The sequence below is a fragment of the Suricata suricatta genome, chromosome 6, assembly GCF_006229205.1.
Source record: "Suricata suricatta isolate VVHF042 chromosome 6, meerkat_22Aug2017_6uvM2_HiC, whole genome shotgun sequence".
NCBI classification, from domain to species: Eukaryota; Metazoa; Chordata; class Mammalia; order Carnivora; family Herpestidae; genus Suricata; species Suricata suricatta.
Window position 1 is genome coordinate 9,020,313 of NC_043705.1, and position 15,462 is coordinate 9,035,774.

General features: G+C 49.2%; 1 protein-coding gene across 5 annotated transcripts in view; it reads left to right on the forward strand.

The window, feature by feature from the left end:
- Nucleotides 1-608: 608 nt before the first annotated feature.
- SEMA6A (semaphorin 6A) overlaps nt 609-15,462 on the forward strand; it is a 163,913-nt gene continuing 149,059 nt past the window's right edge. For all 5 annotated transcript variants that reach the window (XM_029941563.1, XM_029941559.1, XM_029941561.1 and 2 more), the window contains exon 1: nt 609-1,194. The gene's annotated coding sequence lies outside the window, so the exon portion shown is untranslated. The remainder of the gene's footprint in view (nt 1,195-15,462) is intronic.

Consider the following 15,462-nt stretch of genomic DNA (forward strand, 5'->3'; position numbering starts at 1 on the left):
GGCTTTCGTCCAATTCATCTGGGCGCGTAGGGCGTCCATCACTTCTGAAATTTACCTCTTGATACAGTAATCAGAATTAGAAAGGCTCCTCGTTCACTTACCCTCATCCTTTAAAACTTTTCCATTTAAGAAAATCGATGAACAGATCCTTTCTTGTAACTCGCTCCTGCACTACGTCTATTTTTATTTATTTTTCTGATTTGGCAGGGCTCAGCAATGCTGTCCGGGATTTTTTTTTCTTTGCTAGAGCAGATGCGGGGGTGGGGGAAGCAGGGGCTGGGCTCCAGCCTGAGTCAATCCCACCGGGACCTCCACCCAGCGCGCGGCGGGGCCGGGAATGCTGGTGGAAGGAAGCCTCGCTGACCAGGCGGTGCAAGGCTCCACCTGCAGCCACACCGCGTAGGCTCTCCCTCTCTCGGCCACGCTCACTCACATTCACACACAAACACCACAGCCCTCCTGTGGGTCGGAGGAGACGCCAGCCAAAGGAGGCGGGGTTGCAGGAGGAGAGTCCGCTCTGCGCAATCCAGTCCGGGACTTGGCTCCGCCCGGGAGCCGCGGCCTCTCTAGTGACAGAGGAGTAGTGAGCGGCCCCGGGTGAGGCTGCAGCCAACTCCGCTCCCCGCGCACTCGGCTGCCCAGGCGCTCGGGACGCAGCAGCGGCGCTTCTCCGCGGGGCCGACCGCCCGCGATGCCCGCTTAGGAGCGGCGGCAGCGGCCAGCATCGCCACACCCGCGGCACAGCCCTCGCGGTCGCGGAGCGGGGCTCCAGCGTGCCCTCTGCCCCAGCCCCCACCCCGCCCCCCACCCTGAAATGACTTGTTAATCCGCGCAGACACCACCGAAGGGACTCACCGGAGTGGAATCCAAGTGGAATTTGGACCTGGAGAAGAGTTTCTTGAAGATTTACTCCTTCCTTGTTGGTTTTCTTTCTTTCTTTCTTTCCTTTTTTCCTCTCCCCTTCTGCGCCTGTCATTGGAGATGAACACAGCGCGTTTGCATCCCAGAAAGTAGTCGCCACGACTGTTACCCCAAAGAGACAAGCACACATGTAGGAATGACAAAGGCTTGCAAAGGAAGAGAGCGCAGCTTGCGGCCCGGAGAGATCTCCTCGATAATGGATTACTAAATGGGATACTCGCTCTACCAGCCCGCTCCGAGCCCCGGCCGCCTGCCCGTCGATGCACCGAAAAGGTATGGCTGGCGCGCCCCACCTCTCCGGGCGGCTCGGCTCCGGCCAGCGGGTCCCGGGGCCGCGGCCGGCACGCGCTGTCGGCTTTGTGGTGGCTGCGTTTTATTTTGTCTGGTGTCTGTCTCCCGAGCGTTGCCGGGCCCTTGGGGAGCAGTCGTGAGCCCAGCCCGCTGCTCCTCTCCGCCCTGAGCCCGGGAGACCGCCGGGCTCCGTGTTGCGAGAGCTTCCCCACCCGCATCGCGCACACGCCCGGCGCCGCCCGGGACCGCGACCGCGCGGCGCTGCCTGGCCGGGGGAAGTGTGTGCAGGACCCGGGGTTCGTCCTCACTTTCTGCCCAACGGGCAGCAGATAGGCCCCGAGACGGTGGGATTTGCAGAAGCGCCCAGTCCTGGTGCAAAGGCTGGGGAAGGGGCTCTGCCCTCGAGGGCCGGCGAACGTTGGGTAGAAAAGCGCTGTGTTCGCCCAGCACCGGGTTTGGGTTCTGGGGTGGGAGAAGGGGTTCCGCAGAGACGGTGGGAAAACGAGCAGAATCTTTTGTTGTCTGCCCAGGGTCTGGACTGGGCTCTGTGGAGTGCGGGGAAACTTGTAATGGCCCTGGCACCCGTGCGCCCTGCCACTTGGTGACATCCCGGCTTTCGCTGCCGCTGGCACTGGAGGTTCCGGGCTTTGTTTGCTCGAGTGAGTGCCCAGGAACGGTTTCCTCCCGATGTGGCGCGGCGCCCCCCGCCCTGGGTTCTGTCCCCCGCTGCAGCTCCCTTCTGGCCGGGCGAGGACAGCATCTGTCGCGTCTGCGTCCCCTTCTAGCACAGTGTCCGCCACACCGGGGCTTGGCGCCGGCTGCGCTCTTCTCCAAAATCTACGGGGTTCCTCTACGGAAAGGAGTTGTCACTGAGGGGAAAGGGTGGGAAGACTTGGCAAGAGATGGCCCAGTGCTTGCTACCCAGACCAGGGCTCTGCCGGGCCCACAGGTCCTGGGTGTCCGAACTATTCGAGGTGCCCTACAGAGCCGCCTCGCGGGCGGTGGGGCGCTCGGGAGCTAGCCCGCCAGTGCCCACCCACCCTGTAAAGATCCCGCTGCCGTGGGAAGTGTCTCTTCTGCAGATTCTCTCCTTTTTTCTCAGCTCCTCACTGTGGTACACGGTGCAAAGCGGGGTCCTGAGGTCCGCTCCCTCCTCCCGCGACCCGAGTGGTAAAGGGGGAGCCAGGGAGCAGTCCCGAACTTGTGCGTGTTCCGGGAAAGGAAACAGGATTCGGCTGTCGTTCCCGCTCCCTTGCCTCCCCTCCGCCCGGCGCCGCCTCCTTTTCCACCACGGGGTCACCCGACCAGGCGCTTCTGGAAAGTTTGTCTGAAAGCCGTGGGCGGCGGGCTCAACAGGGCTGCGGCTCAGCGTGTGCAGTCCGCGGGAAACCGAACCCGGAGGGAAGCAGGTGGACCGCCAAGGATGCGGGGAGTTAGGTGCTGGCCCACAGACAGTGGCGCCCAAGGTCTGCAGTCAGTTAGGCCGGGGTCTCAGCGCCGCACTAGCTGGACCAGTCGCGCAAGGGGGTGGGGGAGGGAAGTTAAGGAGGAGGATTTAGGATGCTGGTGCGGCCACTGGGCAGCGGCTGGCGCATGGGTGCCCAGGAGCTTGGGACTCGCTGGCTAGTGCCAGTTCCAAGCGCAGCATCCCCAGCCGCACCCCTCCCCCACCCCCTGTGCCACGCGCAGTTTCCAGCCGGCGGGTTTCCAGGGAGGAGCGGAACAGGGAGCCAGGTGTTCGTGGAGCGGGGGAGGAACTGCTGTCTTCACAGCCAAGGAGAGCACTTGCAGCCTCGGCCAACGGCCTGTATCGCAGTGGGCAGCCTCAGTGTCCGTCCGAGTCGGTCCTTGGGAGAAAGGTGCCCGACTGCTTTGAGAATGCAGTGGCCGGTGACGGCCACGGTGGGATCGCTTTCTGCTTCCGCTGGATGGAAACCAAGTTGCTACTTGCTGAGTGGGATCCATGAAAGGATTAAAACACAGGCGGGCGCGGAAACACACACACACACACACACACACACACACACACACACACACACACACGCGCAGATGCTAGCACTTGTACGCACAACTTTCTCTGCCTCAAATCTGAAAAGCTGTTTTCACCCAGTTGCAGTGTTCTGCCAGCAGGTCTCGGGAAAGCTATGCAATGCCCCCCAGTGCTGGTTTTTAAGTCCTTCCGGAGTAGAAAGGTCGAGGGCCTCTGCTTGGCTAATCCTGGTAATTGCTGGTCTTCCTTGGGACATATATCTGGGGCATCAAGTCCTCTCTGTTGGCAGGGGAAAGACTCGTGGTTCCAGACACACGAATCCTTTATTTAGACCTTTTCCCCAAAAGTAAAGATGCCCGTGCCCGATTCTGAATGAAAAGACTGTATCTTTACACCTCATCCAAATGGCTACCTGAGGTCAAGATGGCAAGCATTTTGTACGTTTTCTTTTAACGCCGTGTTTAGTCTGCATGGATCAGTTTTATGACTTACAGTAAGCTTTGATTAAACTACTCCAGGCACCGAAGTTAATTGTTAACCTAACCTTAAATGCAGTGGCGGACCAGTGTCTCCACCTATTAACCTAAACTAGCTGTTAAAAAATAATTGCACTGTTTGAATTTGGTTTACCCAGGCTTGTTTACCTGCTAACTTGTATTTGAAACTTGAGTAACCCCCACCCTGTATTATTATTTTGGTTCTAGGATATTCTTGAAAGAGGCACTTTGGAAAAAAATCCAAAAGCAGAAAAGGATGGAACATCAGGCTTACAACCTCATTTCTATGTTGTCTTTTTTCAACTTCATATAAACAAGCATTCTAGCTCCTGTTTCTTATTTACAGTCTTCCCAAAGTGTTATGTTTTGCAACTACCCCCCTCTGGAGATGGGCCACTCTTCAATAATGCATGTAATCCACATATGTAAATGTTAAACAGATAGCCAAAATCATGGTCTCAGAAGCCATCTGCAAAATATAGTGAGTGCATAAAACATCTATGTTTAAATAGATTATAAATTCCTAAGAATTGGCATAGAAACCCAAATGTTGAATGGATAAGTCAATGAAAGAAATAGCCACACATGATTTTTACATTTCTCCACTAATAGTGGACCTGGTCCCCACACGCTCCCCCCACACCCACCATGGCTTCAAATAAGTGGTTATTATCAAGTGGCAATAAGTGCAACTCTTTATTTACACACACAGTGACACACATACACAAACACACAGCCCTCAAGTTCTTTCCAAGTCTAGTGAATGCTTTTCCCATCATTAAAAAAAAATATAGCATTTGCATTTTGAGTAGGCGGATAACATTGCTTAGTATGTTGAATCAGAAGGATGGCAAGAATTAGGAAGACTGTTCTCTTCCCTGAATAAAAATATGACACCCAAATTAAGAACTTGTATTAAATTCAAAATAAATACTCATGCTTTAAAAGCAAATGGGTAATTGCACTCCCATATGAAATGGAAAGAAAAATACTGTTTTGAACGGGAGGTAAGTCGGATACTTTACTATGTGTACCAAGTGGTTCAGCTCTTTTCTGAGCAGGACAAAAGAGTGATCATGGGAAAAGAAGTTTTTTGGAACTAGATTGCCAAAAGCGAATATATTCTCCCATCCTATTTGTTTGCAGAAAGGAATCACGGAACAAGCCAAGCTAATTGCAAATGCTTTAATTAAGCATCTGCCGTTTGCAGCAGTATGTAAGGCTTGAGAGAGACTGCACAGATCTCTGTATGGTTCCCCCCTCCCCCACCCGGGTTTAGGCAATTTATTGTCCTCCTCCAACAGTGGGTGTTGCCTTGGGGTTCACACTCCGGAGGAAGGCGGAGCCTGGAAACATCCTGCTGTGCCCTCCCATGTCAGTGTCCCCCCACTCTCATGAGGTACCCGGGAGCCTCTGAGATATTTCTACTCCACGGGGAAGGCTTTTCTCATCCACTGCGCTAGTCTCTGCTGGCAACCACACGGGTGCCTTCTGGGGATATGGTAAGGTAGGGGAGGGCGGAGGGCGGGAGGCATTTAATCCCTTTGAAATGGGCAAGTAAGATGTCATACCACACAGACCTCAAGGGGAGGAGGCAGTGCCGCTCCTTCTCAGCATGGGACTGTGACAGCGGAATATATACACAAGGGCATCCTGCTTTTGAAGCAGGTGAGCTCTTGCGAAACTTTCTGATTAGAGAAATTCCAATTACGCTAATGGAGAGTGTCCTATAAAAGTACCAGTGCTCTGATGTTCCCCAAGTAACCTCTTCCGCCCGGACCTCTCTCTCTTGGGGCTCTCAAATAGTAGACGCCTACAGGTCAGGTAGCTCTTCTTGGGTCTAATAGGCACCTCCAACCTAACATGGTTAGAACACCTGATTCTGGATCTTTTCCCCCCAGAGAGGCTTTCATCGTGTCTCCGTCTTGGTAAATGGAAGAGGTGCTCACATGTAACAACTTAAGCGTTACCGGCGACCCTCACAGGGGCGACCCTCACAGGGGCCACGCCAGTGTCCTCTGCTGCTGCTGCTGCTGCTGCTCCTGGGTCCTACAGTGCCCCTGCTCTGCTCCTGGCCCCTACAGTGTTTGCTCAACACAGCAGCCAAAGTGACTTTTCACAAAAGTGAAGCCAGGGGGCGCCTGGGTGGCTCAGTCAGTTAGGAGTCTGACTCTTGGGGTCTGCTCAGGTCACATGATCTTGTCTCCTGGGTTCGGGCCCCACTTCGGACTCTGCGCTGTCAGTGCGGAGCCTGCTTAGGATTCTCGTCTCCTCTCTCTGATCCTCCCCTACTCGTGCTGACTCTGTCTCTCTCAAAATAAACTTAAAAAAAAATCGAAGCCAGATCAGATCACTTTTGCTCATATGCTTTTGCATCTCATACTAGCAGAAGCCAAAGTCTGTCCTATGGACTTTGTGGCCCCTACAGGATCTATGCTCTGTTCTCTACCTCTCTGACCCCCACCCCTCTTTGGGGTTATGTGAATATGCCCCACGTGCTTTCTTTAGGGTTTTTTTTTAAATTTTTAGTTAATTTACCGGGCAGTATTGGTCTCAGGAGTACAATTCCGTGATTCATCACTTACACACAACACCCAGTGCTCATCCCAACATGTGCCCTTCTGAATGCTCATCCTCCACCAACCTCCCTCCAGCAACCCTCAGTTTGTTCTCTATTTAAGAGTCTCTTGTGGTTTGTTTCCCTTTCTGCTCTTTACCCCTTTCCCATGTGTTCATCTGTTTTGTTTCTTAAATTCCACATATGAAAAAGTCATACGGTATTTGTCTCTCTCTGATTGACTTATTTCACTAAGCATAATACACTCTAGTTCCATCCATGTTGTTGCAAATGGCAAGATTTCTCTTTTTGATGGCTGAGTGATATTCCATTGTGTGTATATGTGTATATTCCATTGTATGTATATACACACACATACATACATACACAACATCTTCTTTATCCATTCGTCAGTCAATGGACATTTGGGCTCCCTCCATAGTTTGACTATTGTTGAAAATGCTGCTATAAACATGGGGGGCATGTGCCCCTTTGAATCTGTATTTTTTGTCTCCTTTAGGTAAATATCTAACAGTGCGACTACTGGATTGACTGTCTTCAGGGTCCTGTGCATGGTCTCCACACTTGCTCTTCTAGGACTCTGGATGATTCTTTCCCCAGACAGTCATGTGATTTGTTCCTCCCGTTCTTTAGGCCTCTGTGCATATGTTACGTTCACAGTGAAGCCTTTTCTGATTGCCTTACTCACTTCACCCTTTTCCCCAAGACTCCCTACACCCTCCACACCCCCTGTGACTGCATTTTTTTCTCTTCTCACTTTTTACAGCCTGACAAGCGATACGTTGTCCTCACTTATTTTCTGTCTTCCACTTGAAGGTAATGCCATGAGGGAAGACTTGTTCATGTGTAGTTCACTGCTGGATCTCCAACCCCTACACCCATGCCTGGCACAGCACGGGCTGTTCATAAGAAGAATGTGTTGAATCAATTCACTGATTGATCTGTAAAGAGTGTATCTTTTTGCAAGCCTCTAGTCTTCACCTCTTTTGTCTGCTCTTGTTTTTCTCACTTATGGTTTCGTCCAATGGAACACCTCCTGTGTGTGTGAGTGAGTGTGTGTGTGTGTAACACTGCCTTCCATCCACACAGGTGGAATGTCCCATGCACCATTAGTGGAGCGTTCGCTGTGGGTTGTCTCCCCAGCCTTCGAGGGGGACTGGAGCCTGTCATTCCCACACTCCCACCCTGCTGTGGCCCAGAGCACACGTCTGTGGGGCACCTGCCTGAAGCTGGAGGGAATCTGAGTCAGGTGAAGAGCAGCTGGCCAAGAAACAGAGCCAGGAAGACAGCCAGCATTTATGGGGATTGAGCTTTTGACCGTGGCCTTGGTCTGCATTCTAACCACTGTCCACATAACTGCCTTGCTTTTCTGGAGTTTGCTAATAGTACTTTTTAAAATTCACCTTTCTAGCAGGAGAAAATGATATGCGAATGGACCCACATTTCTGCCCTGTACTACTACTAGTACAGTGATAATTCGTACTAAAGATCCTGCGCTTGGAGTCGCATGTCCCAGGTTCAAGACCCTTCCTACCATGGCTAAGCCACTTAACCTCCTGGAGCTGCAGTATTTTATTCTATTTTTTATTTTTTTAATTTTTTAAATGTTTATTTTTGAGAGACACAGACACAGTGTGAATGGATGAGGGGCAGAGAGAGAGGGAGACGCAGAATCCCAACCAGGCTCCAGGCTCTGAGCTGTCAGCACAGAGCCCAATGTGGGGCTCGAACTCATGAACTGCGAGATCATGATCTGAGCCGAAGTCAGACACTCAACTGACTGATCCACCCAGGTGCCCCAAGCGCTGCACTATTTTAAATAAAAACTGTGAATAGTAAACCTATGCTTCCTACCTTGTATGACTGCTAGGGAAATAACATGAAGTCACAAATGTGAATGTTTTTGGTAAAATTTGAAATGCACTCTGGAAACTTGAGAGGTCTGATGCTAATTCCCTTCTCCCCAGCCCAGAACTTCCCACCTCCAGCCTAGCAGAGACCTCGCTTCATTGTTTTCTAGATCATAAAAGAAAGATTATATTCTGTTGATGTCACATTTTGGCATAAACCACATTATGAAATTAAGTAAGATCCTCAAGTTCGGTGAAAATTCACAATCTATGTAGAGCATGTATAGCAGCCCTATTAATGAGGATGCCAACGGCCTGGAGTAACGAAGGCTTTCAGTGTGACCATTAAATCGGGCAAGGTCATGGGGGTGGCACTCTGCCAGGCATTATGAAAAGTAAGGGCATTGTTTTTGTTGAGGTAAGTCCTAAAATAGTTCATGTCAATGTAAGCATTAATGTAGAACAGACATGTCAGGGTGGACCAAGGGGAGCAGGAGAGGAATTCTGACCCTTGCTGTAACAGAGGCGAACTCATTAAGATTTTGTGACGTTCGATTTATCAATGTGGAGAGACTGCCAGGGGCAGGCAGCGGGCAGGTGAGGGGGCACTGCAGAGGCCATGCTTCTCAGGGACACACGACACACTGAGTATGCGTCCCATTTTTTGCCATTTATGAAAAGGGTGACTTTTATTTTTTTATTTTTGAGAGACAGAGAGAGACAGATCATGAGCAGGGGAGGGGCAGAGAAAGAGGGACACATAGAATCAGAAGCAGGCTTCACGCTCTGAGCTGTCAGCACAGAGCCTGACGCGGGCTCGAACCCACGAACCGTGAGATCATAACCTGAGCCGAAGTCGGATGCTTAACTGACTGAGCCACCCAGGCGCCCCCGAAGAAGGTGACTTTGAGCCAGTTAGGTCTCTGCCTCAGTTTCCGTCTGTAAGATGCTAGTATGACGTCAGTGCCATGGTTGTTGAGAAGGGAAAATGTGCAAACACCTGTAAAATCCACAGCCCAGTGCCTGGCACACGACACGTGCTCAGTAAATACTAGCTGTGATGACTTTCTGGGTGACGGTAGTCATGGAGAGTGCCCTGGTGGGGACAGTACAAAGGAAATGGCCACAAAAGTATAACAAAGGAAACAGCCTTTGGACTAGAAATGAATGTTCACGCTGTGAGCTGGCCGTAGTGACGGGTTTTAAGCTGGGAAGCGTGTGAAAGGGTCATTTGTGCGGGAAGAGGAGTCATGATCCTTTTCCCAACTATGGATGTTGAAATATCGCACCCAAAAACATGGAAGGAAAGACATTACACAAAGAAAACCATAGCAGGCAGCACAAGACTTTAGATCAAATAAAGCCCAAAGGATGGCTACTTTGGTTTCTTTTTAATATGACAGCCTCCACTTCCTAACATTTAAAAATAAAATCCACAACCTGCATGCACGAGAGAATCTGAGAGCCGCCCTTAAGATTGGCTCAGGGATGAGCCGAGGTGACCTGGGGGCCACACCTGTCATAGGAGAGAAGCCTGTCTCCCCACAGACTCTCCAGGGGGCTGTGGCTGGGCCTTCTCCCAGGGGGTGGGTCACTCCACCCTGGCCATGCATGAATTCAACTTGGAAGAGCAGGAGTCTCCACACAGAAGCAAACCACCGCCTTCCCCCCAAATGGAGCGAGTAGTTGGCCGACCCCCACAGAGACACCGTTTACTCTGCTGACTGGTATACTGCCGTGTTACCTGACATTTGATTCAAATGACAGTCCTACAGGTTCTCAGCGGTGACAAGAGTCTCACTTCTGAAAGGCCCAGGAGGAGGGGCAAGAAACGGGCACTGCTGAAATTCCCTGCAGGACCCTTTCTCCACCCAGAGGAGCAAGACTCCCTCCATGGCATAGCATTACAGTGATTTTCACCGAGGAGGAAAACAAAAACAACTCTCTTAAACTTTTTAAGTGGAAAGAGGATTTCAAGAAAGTGAAATAAATCCGCAATTAACACACCCCAAAGAGCGCCGGGGCAGGTTCTCTGTAAGCAGCGAGTGTGAGGACTGTTGCTCTGAAAGCACTGTTAGACAGGTATTTCCACGCGCAGCCCGTAAACCTTACAAGCTTCATTTAATGTGACTCAGCGCTTTCTGGTGGCTTCCAACTAGCCTGTAACTGTCATCTGTAGAAAATGTAATTTAAAGAATCCACGCCAATTAAAAAAAATTTAGAAGGCTCTCTAAAACTGATGCTCCGTCACCCCTCACCCCCACACATGTTTAAGACCAAGCCTCTGAAGCATTTCTAGAAGACAACAGGCCGTGTCACTGAACACAGTGACAACGTGCCACAGGAAACTAAATATTTTAGGAAATGGGAAGAAATCGGGAATATATTAATTACGTTCTGACGTTAGATGAGCCTTTTCTAGACCAGCTTTGCTGTGAGGGCTCCATCCTTCTTTCCTTTCTCCTGTTCCTGAATCTTTTCTTTAAGGAACAGCTTCTCTGTCTTTTCATTAATATTACAGCGACTCCAGCACTTCCCCCTCCTTCCCCCAGACTCCTACTGTCCTCCAATGAGGAAACTGAGAGAATACTGATTGAGCCAGTGAATGGCAACGTTCCTTTCCTGAAAATGGAATGCCGTATGAAAAACTGCTTCCCACAAAAAAACCAAAAAAAAAAACCCACCCAAACAATCCAACAACTGTCTTTCCTCCTTTTTGCCCCAGAGAGCCACATGACTTCATTCACATATTTTGGTGTTTGAATGCATTTTGTGCCGAGGCCTCAAATACCCAGGTGGAAAACCAATCTATTAAGCCTTTCATTATTCCACCAACGTGAGCATCTGAGTCGCTGAGAACATTCTCATCTCTGGATGGGGAGCGAGAAATAGAAACCCAATTGTTTACGGCATTCTAAACCAGAGCGTTTGCGGCCGGATGGCAGTTGGGTGGACTGTTTTATAGGAAGGATCCTCGTAAGTGGTTTGCGAGATGGATTCTGTGCTAATTCTTCTCGCATCGTGAATGATGGCCCCCGCTAGACACTGCCGCTGGGATCTTCATCTATTAATCATGGAGGCTCCTTTCTTATTCGGTTGCCATAGTTTCAGTGCCTCAGATAGTGTTGGGGTGTCTGGGGAAAGGTTCGAGCTATACTAGGGCGTGTGAGCCTTGCAGTTATCTTGGCAGTTTGTGGGGCTCTGAAAGCACCGAACACCGCCTCTCGTAGAATTCAGTGTTGGATTAAAAGAGGCAACTTCTGAGAAGGTCTCTCTGGACCTTGTTAGGTGCGCATCCAGCTGATATCTACTCCAGGATGTGCCTCTTGCTCGGCCTTCCTGGTGGGGGAGGAAAGAAAATGACCGTCCAGGGGCTGATGTCACTTTCATCTTTCGACAAGAAAGCCAAAGGGTGTGAGCTCTGTTCACAAGTGTGGAGGTAAAGGAGGGCGTGTGTGGCTTTGCTCGAAATGGCAGGTGCACGATTCGGTGTGGGCTCTGCAGCTTGCTGACCACACAGAAGGACCTCGGGAGTGTCGCCCGCTTTGGCGAGGCGGTGGAAACGTTCCGTGCTGTAAGTTCAGGTTTAACCTCTAGAATTGTTCATGCCTGACGCATCTTCCTGAGGAGCTAGGGATCGTGTCGCTGTATTTTGCCACCGTGGCCCATAGGGCTAACAGCTTTGTCAGCTCTGGGGTCTGTAAGGTTTTTTTTTTTCCTTTCTGGAATTCTCATCTTTGGCGGGTCGTGTTGTTGGGTTTGTGACTTCAGGGTTGATTAGGAAAAGCTGTCTGGTGCTGTATATATTGGGTGACCAAGTCCAGAAAAGACAGGGAGGAGGAAGTGGCTGCAAGAAGGAGATACACACACCCCGTGATTTATGTGTTTTGTGGGTCATGGAGAACACAGCCTTCCTTTGTTAGGTGCGTCTGGCCGTGTGTAACCGATACTGGTGCCCGTTGTCGTGCCGGAGCTCCCATTTCTCAAGTGGACTTTCAAGGACTCCCACCAGTGGAAGCCAAGCCATGCCATTCCTTTGTAGATCAAAACATAAAACAATCTCACACTTGAGGCACACAGCACTGAAGTCAGGACATGCAGGGCCTCAAAGGAAAAAACCCAGGCAGATTCACGGGAAGAAAACCTTGAATTCATTACCAATGGGCCTAATGTAGAAAACTGGTCACTTTTTTTTTTCTTTACTAGAAAATGACTCGTTTTTATTTCAGGATGGGAACTTCAAAGCAGCCGTTTTAAATTTTCCCAGTCCCGGCCTTGCCAAAATTTCTGAGTAACATCCACAAGTATTTTTAATGCACGTGCCTATTATATTGGCCCCTCCCCTCCCCAACCACACTAAATGATTGATTTTAGAGGCCAATAATTTCAAGTAAATTAAAAGGGTAACGTGGCCTTAATTGCTACTGGCTTCACCAGGCTTCTGGGCACCGGAATTCCTTGTGGAGAAACACTTTTAAGTGTCACAGCAGATTTTGATCATGTGGTCTGGCTTATCCATAGGCTGCAATTATCAGCCCCTAAACTTCTCCCCCTCCCCTTCCCACTATCTCTGTGAAGCAGAGAAAACATGCATTTGTAAATTCAGTCTTATGGACCTCTGATTATTTGGCAGGGTAGAAAATAGGTCTTGCTCATTTTACAGTAGTCTTCTAAGTTTTTTCTTTTCTTAAAGGCACAGTGATGGGGAGAACAGTGGGACTAGACTTTCTGACCAGAGGCTTCTTCTCCTTGGAAGAAGAGTTTGTGTGAATTCAATCTGCTGCCCTCTTGACATTAACGAGATGCAGTTTACACTTTGGGGTCCGGGTGGACACCGTATTACACGCGGAGCCTAAAGAAAAGTAAGCAGTACCTTTCTGTGAATATCAGTCAGATACAATATGGACTTTAATTAACCTTAATTAATGATTTCTGATTACAGATTTTCCTTTGTGCCTCCAGGACATCAGTGCCTTGGAGGCTGAGTTTTGGTGGACGGTTTTCAGAGGGCGGCCCCGTGAACAAGCCTCCAGGAGGCTGCCGGGCAAGCCACGCCGGTTCTTCTGTGTCATTTGCAAAATGGTCATGTAAGGAAAGAGGTATCACTTGAGGGGCAACTGACATTTATAAGTGATGCAGACGACTTACAATCTTTGGGGGACCCATTTTTAACTTGAAAGGAATTTACTTAACAAAATTGATGGTATTTACTGGCTCCTAAGGGGATTAGAGGCCATTCCTTTTCAAGATGGAATGGGACTTGGAGTTCTTTTATTTTTTAATTTTTTTTAAATGTTTATTTATTTGAGAAAGAGAGACAGAGTGTGAGTGGGGGAGGGGCAGAGAGAGAGGGAGACACAGGATCTGAAGCAGGCTCCGGGCTCTGAGCGGTCAGCACAGAGCCCCACGGAGGGCTCGAACCCGGCCACTGCGAGATCATGACCTGAGCCAAGGTCAGACACTTAACCTACAGAGCCACCCAGGCGCCCCAGGACTTTGAGTTCTTTCAAATGTAAGCTACTATATACTGGGGACAGTCGACCAATTGGTATTTTCTTTGCCCAAAAATACCTGTTAAGCATGTGCTAAACATATGACTAGGGAATAGTATAAGCATGGGAGAGAAATAGGTCTTACTTTTGGTTAAAAGTCCTTTTCCTGTGTCCTGAGTTTTACTACAGATATCAAGAAGCTGAATGATAATGTTAATGTGCCCCTTATGTTCGACTTTCAACTAGAGGGTCTCATAAAAGTTAGATATAATACGTTAATTAAATATATTATAAATATCTTATTAATTAAATTTCTGTGTGAATCATCATTTTGCAGCTTACATAAAACTCCAATAGCACATAACACATCTAGTTTAGCATAATTTGTGCTTATGAATTATAAATGCTTAACTTTTACAATTAAGCTTACCGATCTATAAGCATCATAAGGAGAAATTACCTAAATTAAATGGATCTGTCATACTTGCTGTACTGTGTTCTCGGGTAGTGATTATCTAGAGTAATTTTCGAGATGGCTGTCCCATTGCGTGCAATATGGGTTTCTCTGAGTGCAAATACAGTCGACCCGAGATCCCAGGCTTGCTCAGCCACGGGTCGGGAGAGGAGAAACTGGCGCAGTTTGCCAGCGCGGCCAAGAGAAAAGGTCACAAACATCTACTGGACACTCTCTTCCGTAAAGGGATGTACGGAGCACAGGGAAGGGCTCTCTATTCAAAAGTCAACTTTTCTCTACAAGGTGTTTCCTCTCATTTGTGAGGAGGGGAAGTTCGGCGTGTTGAATATGCTGATTAATGAATTCTCCAGGGATATCTTGGGGGGCGGGGCTTTCGTTCCCGTATTTTGTCATGTCCAGAACAGACGACCTGTTCATATTGCCCAAACACATCCGCTCCCAAGAATGAAAAGGACAACATAATTGCCTCTGCTGTTAGAAAACAGCCACAGCCAGTTCCCCAGCAGATCCTACAACATGCCAGGTGTGCAAGAGAAGGCTTTGAAATGTTGTGAATAGCCTGACATTATCACAGCGTTATTGAAATGCAAATTCTGCTGAGCAGAACTTGAAAAGGTTTTGTATGTAGGACTAGGACAATGTCGTTTCTTGCCTGTTGTCAACCATACCTACTAGTCCTAACTCGGAGGGCTCCTTCTATTAAAAGTAATCATAGCGCATCTGCATATTTCATTGTTTCTCACTGCCTGTGTTTCAAGTGGAGACACATCTCCCCAGGGTGGCACCTTCTGGGGAGAGGATGGACTGGCTTCCAGCAGTGAGGTGCCAACACAGGACTGTTCTGCCTAGGAAGGAGTCCTGCCGAGTCCTGCATCACATTCAGAAATCAGGCGTGCTGATAACCACCAACATCAATGGTATTTACCAGTGTTATTATTAATGATAAAGACCTTATTTATATCATCAGGACAATTTTGCAGAGTGCGTTTATCAACACTGCCTCATTTAATATCATTAGAACCTGGGTTAGGCAGGACAGGTCTTATTATGCCCAATTTAAAGATGAGACAACTGAGGTTCAGAGAGGTCAAATAATGGGCTGAAGAGTGAGGGAAAGGCTTGTGACAAAGTCCCCAACCTTCCGAATCTGAGTTTTGAGCTCTTCCACGCCACTCCTTTTGCTCAATACTTAAAAATTTTTGAAAAACGATTACAGCCTCCCAACCACGGGCATTCCTACTGTGCAGACTGGACCCTGACAGAACAAGTTCAGAAGGGGCTTTCCAAGGGGGTACCTTGGTTAACGACTCGGTTCAGTGTCCAACTCTAGATTTTGGCTCAGGTCATAATCCCAAAGTCATGGGATGG